The 22,578-nt window shown below is 45.4% G+C and overlaps 1 protein-coding gene and 1 pseudogene across 1 annotated transcript in view; one reads left to right on the forward strand and one right to left on the reverse strand.

Annotated features, from left to right (window-relative positions):
- The window catches only part of SMYD3 (SET and MYND domain containing 3), a 520,625-nt gene that overhangs the window by 253,575 nt on the left and 244,472 nt on the right, over positions 1–22,578 (reverse strand). The gene's annotated exons all lie outside the window — the stretch shown is intronic.
- Positions 10,868–11,216, forward strand: LOC118678783 (annotated as a pseudogene).

The following is a 22,578-nucleotide window of genomic DNA, read 5'->3' on the forward strand; positions in this document are numbered from 1 at the left end:
TATAAATTACTGTGACTTTTATACTCAATGAGCTTGGAAACTCAAAAACCACAACTATAAAATGACAATGAAAATAGGGGTTCATGCTATACTTGCAGGCTGCTTGACATTTTCCAGCTTGCCCTGATTTTATAAAAGAAATGACCTTGAAAATAATTGAGTATATCAAGTGGTAAGGCTACAGCTCACTGAAATGCAGCAATATGTCCTGTGTCTTTATAACACTGCTAAGCTTCATGAAATAGAAACAGTTTATTGATCTTTAACCAGTTTACATTTGTATTTTGTAGGCTTATACACATTCACTATAAGGTCATTGTCATCTTCTTTACCTGTATCCCTCTGAACTTGGAAATGAAGGCAAGCAGGTCTCAGCCCACCAGACAGAGAAAAAGATCGGACTTTGCAAGGGGCATAAGGACCCGTCTGGTTGACAGTTTTTTCAGGCCGTGTTTAATTAGAGTGCTCTCAGTAAAAACACAAATTCAGATTAGCTTTCTCTGCTCAGTGTTTATTAATTTAGATGCACTTGAAAAGGGAACATGTAAGCATCTTGATAAATAAATGTAGCTGCTGTCACTTTATTCAAGGAACAAATGTAACGTGAAAAAAATAGACGAGGAGATGGAAAGAAAGTACTCGTGACACCTGGATGCTCTCAGGTCCTTGGGCACAGCGGAGTGCGCTGCCTGCGCCAGGGCGGCGAAGGGCGCAGGGTAGGGACCCTCAAACACACCTCAGGACCTCAGGGAGGAGGAGCGGCTGACAGAAGGTCCTGGGAAAATCGGGACCTCCACAATGGAAGGCCACGTGTTCAGACACCCAAGAAGAGATCCTCCTCATAAAAGGAACACTTAGGGGGAAGGCACCCGCGGACTTCAGTTCAAGTTCTCTGCTGTGTCTCCTCTTCTATGCCTCCCCCCCCCCGCCCCCGACCAGAGTCCATGCCTATCGCAAAGTTCAAATGTGCACAAAGCTCAACAGCTGGTTTCCCCTGGCAGGTGCCTTTGAAAAGGGCTTGAGGGAGGGCTGTATGAAAATAAGGCAGCTCCCATGAAGTGAGGGACCCTCCAGGGACCTGGCATTTCCAAGCTCCATCAAGCCCAGCCTCAGGGAACCCAATTCTTTATGCTTTAATCCTTTCTTCTTTCTGTGCTAAAAAAGAAGGTGGAGGAAGGAGAGGGAGGGAGGGAGGGAGGGAGGGAGGGAGGGAGGGAGGGAGGGAGGAAGGGGATGGAATGCAAGGAAGGGAAGGAAGAAAGGAGGGAGTGAGGGAAGGAAGGGAAGGAAGGGAAGGAAAGGGAAAGGGAGGGGAGGGGAGGGAGGGGAGGGGAGGGGAGGGGAGGGGAGGGGAGGGGAGGGGAGGGGAGGGGAGGGGAGGGGAGGGGAGGGGAGGGAAGGGAAGGGAAGGGGAGGGAGGGAAGGGAAGGGAGGAGAGAGGGAGGAAGGGAGGGAGGGTTGGTTCTTAGAAAAGAGTCTAACTTTCTACTTAACAAGAGAGGAGCAGCACTGGGGCGGGGTGAATACTGAGCTCAGAACCGTGGTTCTCAGGAAGTGCATGAGGCGCACAGGGATGGGGAAAAGCAACTGAGGAGCCAGGCTCCTAGAGGATGGTCCTGGGGCCCGCTCCTTCACTGTTCACTGAACGATGCCTACAAGGCCCCAGCCACTCTGTCCCTGCAGTGAAAGAGACAGACAATCTCCCTGCTCACATGAGGTTATAGTCTTGTGATGGGTGACTAATAACAAAAATATTAATAATTTTTACAGCTCGTTGGGGGAGTGATCCAGGGCTTATGGGAAATACCTATCCATCAGGCCATCCATTCACTCAGCAAAGACAGTGTATGCTGTGCACCAGGCTCTGTGCTAGCTGCTGGGAGGATACGATGGTGATTAAAACACTCAGCCACAAGGAGTTTGTCAGTGAGCCTACAGGAATGAATGAAGTCACTGGGAGAGAGTGTGGGGAGAACAAAGGGAGAGGTGAGGAGCCCATAAATATGCAGGTGTTGGTGTAGGAAGAAGAACAGGAGAGGGTGTGTCGCTGAGGCCAGGGGCCACCCACAGTCAGAGGACTGAGTCCTCACTGGGTTTAGCAACGTGAGGATTGGGTGACTTCAACTAGAGCAGTCTCCATTGACTTAAGCACCTGGACACCAGGTTACACTGGGCAGGTGCGCCAAGAGAAGGAAGGAAGGGAAGACTAGGAATGTAGACAATATTGCAGTTTTTACTGTGAAAGAAGAAATGTATTCAAACATAAATAGGTTTTATTCTTCCTTCTTCCCTTTCCTCCCCTTTCCTTCCCTTCCCTTCCCTTCCCCTTCTTTCCTTCCTTCCTTCCTTCCTTCCTTCCTTCCTTCCTTCCTTCCTTCCTTCCTTCCTTCCTCTTTTCCTCCCTTCCTAAAATGACAAGACTTAACCACAATTAAAGGCAAAAAAGACTAAATAATGGAGACTAGATTAAAAAAAAAAGAATGGGACCTAGAAAGCATGAGGAGACCTCCTTTCTACTGGGTGTTGAGGGACACACGGAGGAAGGGAGAGCGAGAGAGAGATAGAAACATCAATGATGACAGGGAATCATTGATTGGCTGCCTCCTGCATGCCCCACAACTGGGATTGAGCCCGCAATCTGGGCATGTGCCCTGACTGGAATCGAACCTGGGACCCTTCAGTCTGCAGGCCAACGCTCTATCCACTGAGCCAACCCAGCTAGGGCTCTTTTATTTTTTTAAAAAGAAATAAACTTTTCTGTCCACTCCTCAGGGACACCATGGTGATGACTGCAGGGTGTGTCTAAAGCTCCTGGCCAATGAGAAGAGACCCTGAGAACATCAAAGGCCACACTGACCGGGAAGAGCCTTCTCGGCCTGGGCCGACAGGCCGCACATGGGGCTCCCCTCACCTTCATGAAGGAAAAAGGCTCAGAGCTGTCTAGGCTCCTCCACAGCACTGCTCCTGCCCGAGTCACCCATCTGTCCTGTATGCATGACCGAAGCCCATCCCGATCAGGAGGAACACCTCACCTGCCCGGACCTGCGTGTGTCTGGTAATGCCCTTAGCACGGCTCCCTTTGTGAAAGGCGTACCATCCCTCCGCTAACCCATCACACAGCCCTTTATTTACTGCGTGTCTCCTCCATCAATGCAGAGCCTTCGTGTTGTGTCTGTCCCGCTATCCGTTCCTGGAGGTGGAGGGTGCCTGGAGGCTGGGAACCCTGTCAATCACGGTGCTCTGTATGGTAAGTGCTCGCCAGAATGTCTGTCCAAGGTGGTGCTTGTCTAACTGGCTACTTGCCACAGAGCATGTGACCATGTTGTGCTGCCAGGGAGGCAGTGACTGTGGGCTTAGTTATTTTATTTTTTTGTTGAGGTGACATTGACACAATAAATTAACCACTTAAAAATGAACAATTCAGTAGCATTTACTGCATTCACAAGGTTATTCAATCACCTCCTCTATCTTGTTCCAAAATGTTTTCATCATCCCAGAAGGAACCTTGTGCTCATTAAGCAGTCACTGCCCATTCTCCCTTCCCACAACCCCTGGCAACCACCAATCTGAGTGCTGTCTCTATGGATTTATCTACTTTGAATATCCTATCTAATAAAAGAGAAACATGGTAATTGGCGTACAACCGCTACCCTTCCCATTGGCTAATCAGGGCGATATGCAAATTAACTGCCAGCCAAGATGGTGGCTGGCAGCCAGGCAGCTTAAATTGAACATGATGCTTGCTTGCTTCAGTGATGGAGGACTGCAACGTTCCCCGTCTGCTGCTGCAGGCCTCTGAGCTTGCAGTTTAAGAAACATAGTAACAAATATAGAAGCTAAACAATACCCCAGACCAGCTTTCAGCCGGCTGGGATCTCAGAGCTGGAGTTGATACAGAGTTTCGACTATAGAACCTAAACAAACCAGATATCTGCTTTCAACAGCGGAGGCCTCAGAGCTGGAGCCAAGCCTCAGAGCTAAAGCTGGCCCAGAATAAAAAAAAAAAAAAAGAAAAAAAGGAGCAGTTGGGAGCTTCAGTCCCAGCCTGAAAACAGCCCTCAGCCCCTCACCCAGACTGGCCAGGCACCCCAGTGGGGACCCCCACCCTGATCCAGGACACCCTTCAGAACAAACCAGCCAGCCCCCACCCATGCACAAGGCCTTTATTCTATATAGTAAAAGGGTAATATGCCTCCCAGCACCGGGATCAGCGGAGCTGAGAGGCCTCCCGGCACTGGGATCAGCGTGACAGGGGGCAGCGCCCAAACCCCCTGATGGCCCTGCTCTGTGTGTGACAGGGGGCAGGGCCACAACCTCCCTATCCGCACTGCTCTGTTCATGACAGGGGAAGGCGCCCCAACCCCCTGATCGGCCCTACTCTGTGCCTGATAGGGGGGAGCTCCCCAACCCCCTGATCACCCTGCGACTCTGTGTGTGACAGGGTGCGGCGCCCCAACCCCCCCACCCCCAAATGGGCCCTGCTCTGTGTGTGACAGGGTAGAGCCATAACCTCCCCATCGGCCCTGCCCTGAGTGTGAGAGTGGTGGCGCCCCAACCCCCTGATCGGCCCTGCTCTGTGGGTGATAGAGGGCGGCGCCCCAAACCGCCCCGCCCCCACAGGCCCTGCTCTGTGTGTGACAGGGAGTGGTGCGCCAACCCCCTGATTGGCCCTGCTCTGTGCGTGACAGGGGGGAGCTCCCCAACCCCCTGATGGGCCCTGCTCTGTGTGTGACAGGGTAAGGAGCCCCAACTCCCCTGATGGGCCCTGCTCTGTGCTTGACAGGGGGCAGTGCCCCAACCCCCGGATTGGCCCTGCTCTGTGCGTGACAGGGGGTGGCGCCACAACCTCCCCATCGACCCTGCCTTGAGTGTGACAGGGGGCGGTGCCCCAACCCCCCAATCGGCCCTACACTGAGCGTGACTGAGGGTGGCATTGCAACCTCCTGATCCGCCCTGCTCTGTGCATGACAGGGGGCGGCGCCCCAACTCCCCAATCGGCCCTGCTCTGAGCCCAACCAGGGGCTGCACCTAGGGATTAGGCCTGCCCTCTGCCACCAGAGAGCAGGCCTAAGCCAGCAGGTCGTTATCTCCCGAGGGGTCCCAGACCGGGCTGAGAGACTCCCCCCCTCCCCCCCCAGTGCATAAATTTTTGTGTACCCGGCCTCTAGTATACATATATAAAAGCCTAAGTGAACATTACGACCGGTCACTATGACACCACACTGACCACGATGGGGTAGAAGCTCAATGCAGGAGCTGCCCCCTGGTGGCCAGTGCATTCCCACAGCCAACCTCCCATGGTCCCTCCCCCTGGCCAGCTGGCCTCAATGGCTCTGATGGGGACTGGGCAAGATAGCCCAGATTGGCCCCAATCACCAGCCAGGCCGAGAAATCCCACCCGTGCACGAATTCGTGCACTGGGCCTCTAGTTTCATATGAATAGAATCATAAAACATGCAACATCTTTTGTGTCTGGCTTCTTTTATTTAGCATGTTTTTGAGATTCCTCCATGTTGTGGCACATATCAGTCCCTCATTCCTTTTTATGGCTGAATAATATTCCATTGGCTATAACAATTAGTTTACCCATTCATCTATTAATGAACATGTGGGCTGTTTCTACCTTCTGACTAGTGTGCACAGGGCTGCTACCAACATATGTGTGCAGCATTTGTTAAGTATAGGTTTTTTTGACACCACTCCATGGACCTCTGCTACTTTTAAAATTAGAAATATTTAAAACACTATAGTACTCTCTAAGGTCATGAAAATATCTTATATAGTGTGGGAGTGTGGGTTACAGGAATATGAATTCTCAAACCTCAACAAATTATACCTAAGTCTATATATTTTATTATTTATAAATTATAACTCAGTTTTTTAAAAAGAGTATTACAGAGAAAAATATAAGTGTGGTTCAAGAAGTAACAACCTATACTCCATGAAAAAGGTATATTGGTGATATAGATATAAATATTATTTTACTTATAAAAATATTTTACAAAATGATATATTATTGTATTTTGTGACATGACAACTATCCCTTTATTGCACCAAAAAAATTGAAGTTAAGCTTCAACATGATGTTTCCATAAGTTATGGTAATAAACTTAGAATGTTCTTGCAGATAAATGACATAAAACAAACAATAAATATCCCTGACAGAAGGGTACCATTCAAGTAAAATAACTGCTTTGATCTTTGAGATTTAGAATAATAATTACCCATATGTTAAACAAACAAAAAGAGTCATGCTTTTAAATAAGCAATCTTTGCAGTAGGATAGAGGTACCCTAAACTTTAAAATTCTTTCACTACCTGGGGCTAAAGCACTTTAGCTAATCAATCCAGCTACTGGAGGGGACCCTCACTTCCCACCACAGATCCGGAGGCTTTATAAACCATCCAGGGAGGCGGGCATTCCAGGGTGAGCACTCACTCAGTTTGTGGAAATAAACTATCTTTAGCCCCTTACAATCTTGCTGAACAACATTTGTTGGAGATACTTCTGGAAAATACAGGGCAATTTACTGGCGTGTGTGATTGTCAAGTGGGAGAACATGTCAATCATCTAATTACCAATTTTTCACTGAGGAGGGTTTTTAAACACACTGCAAATGAAACAGGCAAATTAGCCAGAATAAAACCCTTTTTCAAAATATGTAATTATTTCAAAGGAGTTTCCTATCTTCAATATGTTCTCCATGAAAAGCAACTTGTATTGACCCAAGAGACTACATATGGCACCGTCCTTTGAGAATAGATATTTATGCAAAAGCAGCAAGTAATGGGAGGCAAGTCTGATAGTCTAAGATCTTATACAAAATCACTAAGGATGTAATTTTTTAGTCCATTCCAGCAGCCTTCCCTATTCATTGCTTCCTCCAGACCCCAACACAACCTAATCATTGGAAACCACAATGTACTTCTTACTGCTCACATGACACAAAGCATGAAGTTGCAAAATTAAAGATAAGTAATCAGCCTCCCTCAACTACACTGAGTACATTGTATAAAGGCCATTCTTACTTCCTCCCATCACTGCCCAGATCCAAAAAGGGACCACATTTGGGGGCCATATTGGCTCTTCAGAGTCCTTGGAAGAAAAACTTTTTTAAACAGCACTGTTTAAATTGAACTGAAACTGTCACTAAAAGTAGAATTTTGTTCTTCAGAACAGAAATAACATGCATGTCCAGCAATGAGAATAATACTTTTATTGGCCTTTTTCAAAGACTAGAGTAGAGGCCCGGTGCACAAATTCGTGCATGGGTGTGGTCTGGCCGACCTGCCCTGATTGCAGGCAATTGGGCTGGGCCGGCCAGAGGGAGGGGATGCAGGAGGTTGGCCATTGGCCCGCCCCTGGTGGGGGGTGGGGGCTGGGCCAGCTGGGGGAAGGGGCCGTGGGGGAACATTTGCATATTGGCCTTCTATTATACAGAATGCTGGTAAATGCAGGCTCCTCTCTGTAGGTGGTGAGGTCAGCCACTTGAGCTAAAGGAACACAAGTGTAAGGGACAAACATAATGTGTAAATCGCCCCAATTTAACCAAAGTTGGTGGAAATATATTTCTGTTTAAATGTAAAGGAAGAGAATTTTTTAGTTTCTTTTTAGGCTTGCAATTTAAATATTAGAGTAACCAATATTATTTATACTTGGCATGAGGGTATAAACATCTATGTTTATAATCCTGACTTGGTCAGATCTTTCCCTAACACCAGAGCCACCTATGTGTGATGTTAAGAAGAAGGGTGATGTAAACCCTCACACACTCTGCTAATGTGCTATTCTCTTTAGCAGAAAAGGGTTAGGGGTGTATTAAGGCCACCTGCTGGGTTACAAATGTATAACTTCACTGCTCTCTCAAATCAGATCCTATCACTCACAACACTCACACTTAAGAATCTGTAATGTAAAAAGAACAAGAACAAAAATCATAACAACTCATTATTATCAAAGGCAGAATTGTACCCAGAGTTGCCATGTCAATTGTCTAAATAAATTCTAGACTTAGTAGTCTACCTAATAAATAAAAACAATTCATCATCCCACTGCTAATGGCAGACGAGAAGCATCTTCCCAAACCTTGTTGAGTTTTAACTGCCACACTACTCACTGGGGAACGAAAGTAGCTGCATGCCTTTTTTTATTAGTCCTGTATGCAATTACTGTATAATTTTAAGGTTTTCCTGCTATCTTCTTTGAGCTTATCATTTCAGCAGTGCCATTACAAACTACTAGCTACTATGCCCAGCCAGCGTGGCTCAGTGGTTGAGCATCGACCTATGAACCAGGAGGTCATGGTTCAATTCTCGGGGTTGCGGGCTGGATCCCCAGTGGGGGTTGTGCAGGAGGCAGCTGATCAGTGATTCTATCTCATCATTGATGTTTCTATCTCTGTCTCCCTCTCTCTCTCTGAAATCAATAAAGATATATTTTTTAAAAACTACTAAACACTATACATGAAAATTCTAGGCTAGCAACTGCATTGAGAAAAGCAGGTGTGTTCACTCTATAAAGGAGCTCAAAAGCACCACATGAAATCAAGACCACAGAGGAGAGGAATCGTTCCTGGCAGAAGAGCATGAAAGGGCAGGAATGACATGGGATTCCTGAAAAGTGGGATCTGAAAAGGCTGCGAGCTGCTTTCCAAGTCAAGTCTAGTCCACAAAATGTTTTGTGACCAGATTGGTGCCCAAACCTTCTTAAAATATGGAAGAAAATGTAAAACAAAAACATATAGGGCCCTGAGGAGACAGTAGATGATGGTGTAAATGGATAGAAAGTTGTTCTATTTCTAAAGACTTAGATGAAAATGAGGCAATTCAAGGTCAGTCTCTCCACTGACATCAGTCTCACGCAGATTTTCTAAACACGCAGACCCTCCCATGGCAGGGTTAGGGAGAGAGCGCCCTCCTGCCGCCTGCTGTCAGAGGGGATGCTGCCTCTGCTTAGTGATGTTTATAAAAATGGCAGCAGTTTCCTATTTGAATGTTAATTACTGTTATGACACACAGGATAATTTAACTTGCTTCAGTAATTTATTCTTCCTTGTAATTAGATGTCGTAATTGGAAAATCTTCCCGAGTGTAACAACAGTTCGGAAGGTGAGATGGCAGGGGGCGGGAGCTTCCCCACAGGAGTTCAACCAGGAAGCTGTGGCTCCTGTTCAACTGGCAGTCACGTGGAAGGCCCGTGCCAGCGATCAGAGATGGTCCTGGAACCAAGCAGGTGGCACCTGCGACCTTTAAGAGCTGGATGATTGGAACGGAAGGCGAAGCCCCAGCAGATGGTTAGAGCTCCCCTGAGAAGAATATTAAAGACTAAACTTGAGTGAATCCAGGAAGGAGACCACACAGGACCGCTGTCAGCCCCCTGGTCTTGCAAATATTTGCATACAGTTCAGAGACGCCATAGAGAAGTACAGGCCAAAAATATCACTGGGTGTGACGGGCTCTACTTGTGTTACTTGGTTTATGGAAGCATTTGGTGCTTGCCACGTCATGCGTACCCATAAATGTTCACTAAAATAAGCAAACAAATGATCGCATAGACCAGTGGTTCTCAACCTTCCTAATGCCACGACCCTTTAATATAGTTCCTCATGTTGTGGTGACCCCCAAACATAAAATTATTTTCGTTGCTACTTCATCACTGTAATGTTGCTACTGTTATGAATCATCATGTAAATATCTGATATGCAGGATGTATTTTCATTGTTACAAATTGAACATAATTAAAGCATAGTGATTAATCACAAAAACAATATGTAATTATAGATGTGTTTTCCGATGGTCTTAGGCGACCCCTGTGAAAGGGTCGTTCGACCCCCAAAGGGGTCTGGACCCACAGGTTGAGAACCGCTGGCATAGACGAATGAGTGGGTGCATGCAGGACTTGGAAACAGTCAGTAAGCACTCACTATGGAACACATCAGGTCTGGCACTAAGGACTTGACGGCGTTTTTCCTCCTCTCCCAATTCCTTTCCGTTGTACCCAGAGCCTTCGTGCACATCTTTACCTAAAATCCTCTTTGGGAAACATGCTATGACAGGTTATTTCAAACATACACATGAGAGAGAATACCCACATGTACCCACCTTCCAGCTCTAGTAATGATGGCCAATTCCTCTTCCCTTACACCCTGTGTTATTCACCTTCCTGCATTATGTTGACGCTAATCCCAGACATCATATCATTTCATCTGCCAATACTTACAGGGCTCATTTTTGTTTTAAAAAATGTCGTAATTCCTTAAATATATTAACAAGGATTCCTTAATGTCATCAAATATTCAGGTAGTAAATCTTTCCTCTAACTGTATTACAATCTGTAAGGTCCAGGAATTAGGATTAATTGATAGATCTCTTAAATCCTTTTAATCTACAGATTTCCCTCCCCATCTCTTTTTTCTTCAGTTGTTTTTCTTTTTGTCATTGAAATGAAGTGATTTATCCTGTACTGTTGTCCAGTCAACAATAGATTTTTAAAATTATTATCTCCATAACGTGTAATTCACACTGTTCCCTTGGCCTCTGTAACTGGTAGGCAGAGAACGAGGCCAGATCAGGTTACAGTGTGAAATTTTGGCAAGAATATCTCAGAGGCCGGCTTCTTCGCCAGGAGACATGCCATCCCAGATTGTCTGTGTGTGGTGCCGGCAGCCAGTGAGGCTCACCGCTCAGATCCATGAACTCATCAGGAGTTGCAAAATAATGAATTCTGACTTTCTGAAATTTTCCTCATTTGTTAGCTAGATTATTTCTCTAAAGAGAGACTCTCTCAACAACTTCCGGCGGCTCCTCTCGCGGGGGTGGGCTGTTGGCGGCGATGTGGTTAAGCTCATGTGTGGCGGTGTGGCGGCTGCAGCGAGAGAGTTTGGCGCGATGTCTCACACCATTTTGCTGGTACAGCCTACCAAGAGACCAGAAGGCAGAACTTATGCTGATTATGAATCAGTGAATGAGTGCATGGAAGGCGTTTGTAAAATGTATGAAGAACATCTGAAGAGAATGAATCCAACAGCCCCTCTATCACATATGCTATCAGCCAGTTGTTTGATTTTATTGATGATCTGGCGGACCTCAGCTGTCTTATTTACCAAGCTGATACCCAGACATACCAGCCTTATAACAAAGATTGGACTAAAGAGAAGAGCTACGTGCTCCTTCGTCAACAGGCCCAACAGGCCGGGAAATAGTTGTGTTGGAAGCATTTGGGGGTTGGGGGTGGGCTTGGAACACAGGTATGTACAGCTGTCTGTAGTGAAGTTTTGTATTATAGTAATCCTGTTTCCATTTTGGTACATTCTAGCCAGGACTGAATGTGTTAGATGATATGTGAGGATCTTGTTCAACCTGAACTCCCATCACACCCTTTTTTTCTCTTTTTTTACTTGAACACTGTTATGATGACTTAGAAGTTTTTCTTTGTCAGTTAATTTTGATTCCAATCCTTCATATCTGCTTTATAACATTCACTGTACTAACCCTTCTTCAAGTGGAGGTGGGGGGTTGTGACACAGTTTAATTATGTGCTAAGATAAAGTCTTAGTGAAAAACAAATAAATGTTCTTTAGTTATAAAAGAGAGAGAGAGAGAGAGACTCTCTCATCAGATACTCAGCTAACCTGAGATACAATTTATAAAGGGAAGCAAGGAAAATACTTGATTCTTTCCCTTTGTTCACCAGTATTCAAAATAATGAGCCGATTCCCTAATATCATCTAAAAAAGTGACCAATGAGGGTTTTATTTTTAACTCGGAAAATTCTCCACATCTGTGTCAGAAATCCAAAACTGCCCATCATCTAAGTAGGACAGGGTTTGGCGGTGAGTGAAGATGTAATATACTTTAGAGTCAACCCTTCCTTCTCCTTAGGGCCTCTCCAGCAAGCAAACCCTTTTTCTGAATTTGAATATCCCCAAGTAGGAACATTCTAATAAGCCAAAAACTCTGTGACCCTATTTAAGAATACCACCTAACTCCTTCCCTCAAAGTCACGGTGCTTGCCACCTGAAGGGCAGAAGAGAATGGCAGCGACCGCTGTACCGCTGTCCAGCACGGGGCTGCCTCTGCACTCCCACAGGGGACATGGACAGAGCAGGAGAGGCAAGAAGCCCTAAGGAGACATGATGGGCCTTAAAAGCAGCCAATACCACGCAGGGCACATATTCCACGGTAGCTTGTACATCATGCGGCTCCATTTGTTCCTAGGGATAAAATGATCACTTAAGCTATGAAAATTACTATCATCCATCTCTCCACCTGCATGCCCATCCTTCTTGAGAAGTGGACAGAACTATGAGCCAACGTGGTGTTCAAACAAATGCTCTTGTGAACAGAGGGAAACTAGTTCCTAGAGGTTTAATTCCACTGAGAGAAACGGCAGCCCCATGCAAAGCAGCGCCATGTCCCACGTGCAGTGCACTGGGAGGAATTAGGAAGCAACGCGATGAGTGAAGAAGTTTCTCCTGCACTCTCCCTACATCCATCCCACCTTGGATCATATGCCCCGGTCTCGACTTCAGTGAAAAGGAGGGGTGTCCTTGAAATTACAGGCAGCTGTGATGGAAGACATCTGTCTACTTATAAAATTAATAAAACGTATTTCAGACTATCAACTGACATGCTCCCCTCCTCCCAAAGCTGAGACTGCCCAGCAGTGGCAATGCAGCTGACACCCTATTTGCCAATACAGGGCTCAAGAATCCAATGGCAACGTTATGAATTGTATCACTGCAGGAATGGCACTCCGGGCAGGCTCCACACACAAAGGGAAGGGCAGAATTCTGTTCCCAGGGGTGCAGATAGCTCCTTCATTGTATAATGTCATCTATGAGAGACAGAATTCAGGTTACTTAGTAAAGACACAGACCAGGGCAGTCAGCTTTGGGATCCATCCCCAATCTGAACTCAGGAGGATGGAAGACCCTGAACCCTGAGACATATTATCACTCCTGCTACTTGGTGCCAAACACCAGTGACCTAAATAACACATCTGCCAGATGCCCACACACACACACCCCAGAGCAGAGGAGCTGCTTTCCTGAATAAACTGCTCAAGCACCTGGCATTGTCCTATCTTCACTTCACAGAGATAATTACCTCTGCTTATTTGGCAGGGCCATTTTTAATGACAAAAAAAATTGTCTGAAATCTTCAAAGAAAGAGCACCATGTTAACCTAATTATGAAGAAAACAGAAGGAGGAACTTGAGCAAGCTGTGTCAAATCCGCCCAATTAATCCAATTTTACAAAGAGAGAGAGAGGGTGATCAAATTCTCTCTAAGACAGGGGAGCATCCGTTATCAGTGCCACCAACACTGTCTTTCTTACCAATTCCTCGCGGAAATTAAAGCCTCCTCCCCCTCCTTGGCATCACCCTCCTCCCACCTCTTAGCTTCCCCAGGTTCTCCTCCAATGTCTTGGCTCCGTGGCCACCTTTACCTCCCCACTGTAGTCTCTCCCCTCGCCCTCCCACGGCCCCCGCACTGCGCTGACGGGGACCTCAGAATCCTCCTCACCAGGCTCCTGCCCAGTAAAAGGGAAAGCTGAAGCCTGGGGGATGCAGAAACAAGCTCAGGTCACGTAGCCAATCACGGCACTTGCAAAGCTGGGCCCCAGACAGACACCTGATGCCCAGTACTGTGCTCTTCCCACTGCACCACACTACCTTCTCCCTGGGCCTATTCACCACTCTGACCCAAGAAATGGACTGAGGGACCGGTCACTTCATCTCATTATTTTCCCACCCTGTGAAGGGCTTAGAGTCACAGTTAGAAAAACAAGGTAAAACTGACACAGAAATCAGAGTAGGATCCTGCATGTGGAAGACACCCCCCAAGTTCAATGCTCTGCACGGCTAACCCAGCAGGTCCAGGGAGTGAGATTCGAGAGGCGCCGCACAGGGACCCTCTCGCAGTTGTCCGTCCCCCCCCCACCCCCACCCCCGCTCCCGGGAGTCTCCCAGGGTCAAGCTTAGGCCTCTTATGCGAGAAACAGCTCTTGAATCTTAACTGCGACTGAAGCACAATCACTCTCCAGCTCCAGCTGAAAAGGCGGAATGCACCCGCCTGAGTGCAGAGGGCACGACTGGCACGGAGAATGCAGGTACTTTTATCAACGCACATGGCTAAGTGTGTCCCCAGCCTTACCTTTAGCAAGTTAAATAATCTTAGCCCTTTAACCCTATCAATTATATTTTTGGCTTTTGTGTAAGGCTCCTTCAAATGGTCCATGCTGCTTTTTTGAAAGCTGGAGTCCAGAAACAAGGACAAGTAGATGAAGTCCTTAATATAAGAGAAATCCCATCAAGCAAAGTATTAGAAAATCTTATAAGCCTATGGAAAGCAACGAAACCTCTATGCAAAAGAAGCAACATTCAACACAATAATATTTTCAGACAGACTAACTTGTAGACTTGAGGAATAACCAGAAACTAACGAGAAAACATCAAGTGAGTCTTAAAAATAGTTCCCAGAACAAACCCAAGCACAGTCCATTAGACATCGTTTAATTCGGCAGCTCTAACCATGTAGCTAAACAAGAGGAGGTGGCCTAAGAGGTAAAAGCCAGGGGTGTCCAAGCTAAATCCCTTAAATACTGACAGAACAAACTTAGAAAGAAGGAAGGTGAGTGGGTTATGGAAAATATAAATAGGAATTCCATTTCCTACAATGTAAAGAAAAAAAATAATTAAATAAAAATCCTGACTGAGCTAGGAGAGTGTGTTTAGAAAAAAAATAGTAGTTGGGTGTGTGCTCGAGGTGTAGAGTCTTGAAAATAATAAGGCTATTAAATTGCAAGCATCAGGGTAGTGGAGCACTCGCTCACAAGATTATGAAAATTGAGCTTTCCAAAGTGAATTTGAAAAGGAAACAGGTAAAAGGAGGTCAGCTCATCACAGGCAAGGAGGAAGCGTCTATTATTTGGCTGGCTGTTTTAAATTAATATCCTGGAACATTAGCAGGTTAAAGAGCTCTATAAAAATGACAGAGAGAGAAGCAAATGGGGTAGAAACAATAGTGTTTACACCTTAGTAATAGAAAGGTATTACAAGTAGGATTTACAAGGTGCTAACATGACATATATCAAAGTCAAAAGGCTAGCTTTAAAAAATGATGAGAAAGGCATTAGGCATGCAAGGAAAGCCAAGGACCTGAGAAACTCCATCTATGCACATAGCAGATTTTAAACCAGGGAAGCTACCCCAAGACCCATGAATGATCATGTTCTATTATTCCCCAGCCGGCAGAATTCCCACTGCATCCAACCAGTGAGAAGAATAGAAAACATTTGTCTTTTCTTTTTCTTTTTTAAACTGATTTTTAGAGAGAGAGGAAGGGAGAGGGAAAGAAACATCCATGTGAGAGAGAAACATCAATCAGCTGCCTCCTGCATGCCCCCTACTTTCTAGCCCATGACCCTGTCATGTGCCCTGAACGAGAATCAAAGCAGCAATCTTTCGGTTCATGGGGCAATGCCCAGCCAATTGAGCCGCACTGGCCAGGGCAACACTTGTCCTTTCTGAGATAGTTACATATGCTGAAAGATAACCGACATCTTCCAAGTTAGCGCACACACACACACACACACACACACACACATCGGCTTGGCTGATGTCCTCAACACTGACCTGGCCTCCTCTGGGAATAGCACTCCTATCATCCCTCAATCTGTACCTTAGATGTAGGATTTCTACTTCTCAAAAGATCGCATCTGGTTAGGGACCGAATGTTTGTGTCACCCACAAAATTCGTATGTTAGAGCCTTACCTCCCAATATGAATATATTTAGAGAGGGTGCCTCAATGGAAGTAATTAAGACTTAGTGAGGCCATAGCTATGACCCAATAGGATTAGTGTCCTTATAAGAAGAGACGCCAGAGAGCATGCTCTCTCTAGAGTACACAGGAGGACAGGCCACATGAGGACACAGCAAAACAGCAGCCCATAGGAGTAAAAAGCAAAGGCCTCACCAAAAATCAAATTGGCTGGAACCTTGATCTTGGACTTGTAGGCCCCAGAACTCTGAGAAAATCAATGTCTGCTGTTCAGGCCAGGCGTCTACGGCATTTTGTCAGTGCAGTCTGAGCTAAGAACTCCTGCTCTGTCAGTGTTTAACAGGATTTCCCGCCTGGCAGGAATGAGAGTTCTGTCTAATGCTCTGTAGTCTGGGTGCTCTGAAAGGCATTATGAACATAATAATGGTTTAACAACAACACTGACCATAACACCCACGGTTTTCTATAAACACAGTTAGCATTACAAGCTGAGATATCATTTTTACAGGCTAACAAATTTTTCTCCCTATTAAAGATCAGACTGTAGAATGTTCACCATTACTTCATGCACTACTAAAAATTGCCAATAGCAATTCAAGCACTATAACTCCTTTTTGAGAAATAGAAACACAACAAATGAAATATCTCCTGCAATGCTAGTTTATATACACAAGTGTGCTGAAAATACTACAGAGAATTTCTGTTGCAATTTTTATACACATAAGATACTTCAGTTCCATGATTATGTGCCAATTCACCTAAATATTAACAAATGTTGGACCGTTCACGCCAGGCTCAGAGAATATCAAGTCATAGTCACAGAATCACAAAATCATAGAAGCACAGATGAGGGCTCATTAAGGTCAACCTCACTTTTTTCCTTAACTGAGGAAAGCACAGCTCAGTAATATGAGCGCCTTACTCAAGGCAACGTAAACAGATCCTTAATTCCCAGAACTGTGCTGTTCTCCTGTGATGGTAAGGAATGATGTTTTTGCAAGTAAAATGAATCTCAAAATACTCTGTTGAATATGCTATTAAAATACACCTTCATATAACAAGAAGAGACACATGAAAAGCAGGAGAGATAAAACTATCTTAAAGACTCAGGAGAGGCTAAGGGAGTGTTTTTAAGTGGATCTGTTCTGGGGATCATCTCAACGGCCTCCCTGTGACGGGCCTCGATCACTTAACGCTGCCCGTCTCTGCAGAGCGGCGAGCAGAGAAGGGGCCGACGTACAGCCTCAGTTCGTTGGCATTTGTACCCGGGCAGCACTCTGTGGTTTTAAGACAAACTGACACTCCATCACGTGCTGCTTTGAAAGACCAAAAGGCCAGCATAACACTCGCAGGCCCAGCCAAGGCAGGATGCAGCCAATTGTGTGTGCTTAGGAGAAAACGGAGCTCCGAAAGCAGTGGAATTCTTTCCTTCTTTCCTTCTCTTCACAAGATTTTTAAAAACAGAACTGACAAGGTAACAAACAAGGGGAAGTGTGGAGCCAAGTTTAAAGTCGCGATCGGGTTCTTTGTGGAGCCTAATTTACTTCTAGAGACCTACATTAAACACAACTCCCACCTGAGCAAGGGTCTCAAAGGACAGGTAAGATAGACTGACCCTCCAATGCATAGCTATGGAGACCAAAAGACCTGGATTCAAGCCCCAGCTCACGCGTGCTGAGTGTGAGGCCTTGAACAAGTAGCATAGCCTCTCTGAACTGGTTTCCTCAAAGTAACACCTCACAAGGCTGATGTGAGGATTAAATAAAATAGTGCACACCAAGCAGGACACAGAGCCTGGCACAATCTCAAAAGCTTAACATAAACTTTTAAAAGAGTAGGCAGAGGGGAGGAGTAGCTGAAGCACAGAATGAGTTTCTAGCGTGAAATGCATTAATTTAAATTAATACTCAAAGACTAAAACATACCAAAGTTTTCTCTCTCCTACCAAAACAAATAATAATAATAAATAATAATAGAAGATAGCCATGGTCATAATTTTCAACTTGTTCTTCAGTTATTATTTGTCTCTAACAACTTTTTGGAAGGATTATGGTGTTTCAAGGGTCCAAGGGCAAAGTAGAACCGGAGGGGAAGGCAAGAGAAAACAGGTAGGGCTAGAACGAACAATCTCAGGGAAGCGCAATGAGGTCTTCTTCCTAATGCCAGCACAGATCACCATGCGATACTCCACAGGTCAGCTCTCAATACGGGCGGCCCTGGGTTTGAGGTAGCAATCCACCCACACCCCACACACTGAATACCCTGCCGGGTGCAGAGAAACTGTGGAGAGGGGAGAAAGCACTCCTCATAGCTCATTCTGGATACCACTGTTTTGCACACGAGAGTGTACGTGGCTTGTTACCAACTAGAGAAACACAATCCACCAGTTCTCCATCTGCCATGGTCTGGTGTGTGGTTTTCAGATTCCGTGTCCTGGATCATTCATGATCCATCCTCATTGGCTGGACCCACAAATAACAGTTCTGCCTAAAACCATCACCACAAGTTAGAGTGAAAAAATGCCAGAACCCTAGGCTAGTGGGTAAAAAAAAATCAACATCTTCCCTCATGATTAACCTTGGGAGGCTTTAACTGATTATATAAGCGTTTTTGGTGTCTACAGAGGGAGGATGCATTTTTAGAACATCCTGAGGCACAAAAATCAGTTATCTATTTAAAAGAGAATAAAATTTAAACATATTGATTACATTTAAATAATGGTGGAAGGTGTATCTAAATATAAAAAATGGCTCTGAAAAGAATGAGACGATATTAATTGTTTAAAACCAAGAGAATTGGGGAGAACTGGAATATTGCCCTGAGCAAGAGGAGGCTGAGAGGTCTTCACGGGTCCTGTGTATGTTTGACCACTCATTCATGAATGTCTTCAAGCCTCAGCTTCCTCCTCTACATCTGCCCAGGACCACACTGCGTTCTCGTGAGGATCAAATCTAGTAACGTAGCCATTCTTAAACCCTGGCTCTCCCACCAGCAGCATCAGCAGCCCGGGAACTTCCAAATGCACAGTCTCAAGCCCCGCCCAGACCTACTAAATCAGAAACTCCAGCAATCTGTAGCTCTGGTGCACCCTAAAGTTTGAGAGCCACTGCAAAAACATATGTAAAATTAATTTTTAAAATCTTAAGATGCTAAATAGAAAGTTGTTGTTATGGAAAAATTAAGAATGTTACATTTGTTTGAAGATTCTAAGAACTTTCACTTGCACATCATTGAATATAGACAAACCTGTGTATGCCCAGCTTCACAGTACATTTCTTTAGTAAATGTTACTATAAAATAAAATATCTGTAATTACAGCATCTACCAATGTTAAAATGTACTATTATTTAGTCATAACTTCAAAAGGACTGGGGAAAAAGAAATCAAATTAATAACCATTACATATTCTTTAAAAGTAAATATTAGGCTACATTGATTTAAACCCAGTTATTAGTAAATTAGAAGATAAATTTGAGATTAGCACCTCTTTGTGCTAACCTCTCCTGAATGTCTGGCAAAGGTTTGGATTAAAAATTACATAAAATTGTTGCACCTGTGAAATAACACTGCAGTTTCCAGGAAGTTCATGTCCTCATGAGGTGCGACTCCCAGGGCAAGGGCAGAGTAAAGCTGATGTTACTGAGGTTTTGCTTCAGCCCAGGAGATAGGAAGGACAGTTGTGACTATGAAGTAAGCAACTGCTAATAACTTCATGTTTTTAAAAATATTTTAATGGAAATGTAAGATATATTTAAATGAGTACAATATCATGATCAAACAAAACACACACAAAAGGAGGGGGTGGGGAGGGCTCTACTTGAAACAGAGTTCCATTTTAGAGTCAGGTTTCCCTTCCGGTCCAATAGCAGCACCGCAGTGGCCACCGGGGCTCTGTGACAATAGGCACATTTTCATAAACGCTTCAGCGCATCTGGACTCGACTCCAGTGCCCTGCCAGGCACACCATTCTGTCATGGCGCGGGCATACTCACCTCCTGCCTCTGAACCCCAATGGCCCAGAAGGCCCCAGACCTTGTGACACAGAGCCCAAGAGAAAACACAGAGAGGAGGACAAAAGCTAAAACAACGTGCTACTAGCCCGCCTTCCTCTGATTTCACCCTCTGTGGTTCAGACTCCCAGCACTGGCACAGGACACCTCTCACTAGGCTACACTCCGCAGGTCACGGACACAGCACACCTGCCCGGATGGTTACAACGGGTGAGTGGCTCTCCCATGGAACTCAGCAGCGGGTTGGGAAGCTCTATACAAACTCTGATTGTGCTGCATCTTTCACCGAAGGCCTCAGCGCTTGTTGATGTCAGCTGTTGCAGTGGCTGCTGCCTGTAATCATCGGCTATCTTTTATCCGGAAAGAATGAGGAAGCCTTTCTCAGGGTAATTTACTAGCATACAGAGGACAACACTGTCTGAAAAGCTTGAGAAAATAAAGGTTAGTGTCACTCGTGTATTTTTAAAAACTTCCCTAAAATATCACTGATATTTAAGACATTTACTTCCTATTATTTATAAACCAAGAGATTGCAGGCCTAGTAGCTCCATAAGCCTGGGAGGGGGACCTGGGAGGGGGACGTCTGTCCTGGACACAGCGACATGACCTCCTGGCTGTGTCCGGCCACCCTGTCCCGGCTGGTCAATGCTATGCAGCGCCCACGGTCACATAGTCTCCCAGTCACTCCTGGCACAGACGCTGAAGTGTGTCGTTAGTTTTCATTGTGTAACAAGCACAGTAAATGCCCAGCTTCCGACCTCCCTCCTGGCCTGTCTGCATCTGTAACTCTAACGCAGATGAAACTACTGGAAAGGCCCCTAAAGGAAAAGCACATGGGCACTCCCCGGCACAGCCAGAAATCATGGCGTTGTTACACTCATCAGAAGTGACCCTGGAAAATCATACAGGCACATGTACGGAGACAAACATGCAATTCTAAGGCAAGGGTGCAAGTTCTTACAAAGTATGTGTTCCTTTTAAATCTTATTTTTGGCAATTCTTAACCGTAGCTACAACAGAACATTCTCCTTGGGAAAAAACAATTAAAACCATCCTATCATACTTTGGTTACTGACACTGAAAAGCAATAGGACTGCTCAGTAAGACGCTCAAGCAACTTAAAAAGTTAGTTAAAACTCTCACAGGGAGCCGAGCAGCAACTCGGTTTCCATCCTCTAAGAAACCCGGCTCCTGGCACAAAGGCCGGTTCTAGGAAGAGACCAGGAAACACACAAGATGCGCCTGGAGCATCCTGCAGTGCGGGAGGTAGGAAGTGCTGAGAACAAACAAAATCCCACAAAGACGGGAAGACAAAGGGCCACGGGAGCCAGCTGAACAAGCTCCCAGGAGTCAAAGCAAGAAGCTTCCAGCAACAACACAAACAGAGTAGCATCAGGTTAGCACCCAACGTGCAAAATAAACATCCGAGATTCCATATGGATATAAATAGATGACCTAGTCAATTAATTAACTAGTGAGTCAATTAATCTTAGGGAGATGAGACAAATCCATGCATCAGAATCACATATAATTTATGTAAATACTATTCCTTCAAGGAGGTGGGTCAGAGCTCCTCACTGCTTCCCTGTGGGTGGCACATAGCAACTTCCTTTCAAGAGGACGGTATGGAAGAGGGGTGAGAATGAGTATGCAGTGGAGAAACTTCACAAACACTGCTCAGCCAGGAGATCAAGGTCACACCAACAATGTCATGTTGACAATGCATGCCTGTCACATGATGTGATGAAAATGGCACGTGGCCTCTGTGGTCTTCCTCTTCAAAACCCCACACCCCGTCCTAATCATGAGAGAACTTCAGATAAACCTTAGTTTCTTTCTGCTAATGGGACATTCTATGAAACACCTGACGAGTTCTCCTAAAAACTGCCAACATCCTCAAAAACCAGGTCTGAGAAACTGTCAGAGAGGAGCCTGAGGCCACAGGAGGACTGAGGGTAACATGGTACCTGGGTGGGATCCTGGTACAGAAAAGGCATCAGGTACAAAGAAAGGAATCTGAATAAAGTATGGACTTTAGTTAACAATAGTGCCTCAACATTGGTTCAATGACTGTACCCAAGGCAGCATGCTAATGTAAAGTGTTAGTAACAGGGAAAACTGTGTGCGAGACATGTATGAACTCTGAACTGCCTTCACAATGTTACTGTCAATCTAAGCTGTTCTAAAATTAAATGTTTGTTTGTAAAATCTTTCCAATACTAAATCATATCACATGCCACTTTTGGTTTGTTGTAAAATATTCATTTGCTTGTTTGGCGTTGTGATTGTGGTAAAGAGTGTGGACTGGGATCAAACTGCTTGGATTTGAACCCAGTTCAACTGTCTCCATGGATTTTTAGTGGCTTTGTGCTTGGCCTGCGCACGGAATACAGCTCCCAGGGCCCAACATGATGTCAGTGACCGTCAGCACAATCTCTGCTCTTCCAACAAGGAGAAACAGGACAAATCAGGCCTCATCAGCAAGGCCGCTAGCACAGGGTAGCCATGTCTGGTGGTGACCAGGCCAATGTGCTGCTCTGAAGGGCACTGGGGTACGAAGCCTTCGGCAGCGTGGCCCCATTCCCAGTGAAGGCCGGCCCTCCGTCCCAAGAGCAGATGTAGCCGCGACGTGATTAATGCCTCTGTGAAGAGCAGGACTGATTTTCGGAGCTGTCAGCAGTTCCCCATGATGTGAACCCTGCCTGTGCATTGCTAATATTCAGATGAGGCTACTCAGACTTATTTTCTTTCCATCAGCAAAGAGTATAAGAAAAAGGTGCAAAA

Source organism: Myotis myotis, unplaced genomic scaffold (assembly GCF_014108235.1).
Source record: "Myotis myotis isolate mMyoMyo1 unplaced genomic scaffold, mMyoMyo1.p scaffold_m19_p_21, whole genome shotgun sequence".
Taxonomy (NCBI): domain Eukaryota; kingdom Metazoa; phylum Chordata; class Mammalia; order Chiroptera; family Vespertilionidae; genus Myotis; species Myotis myotis.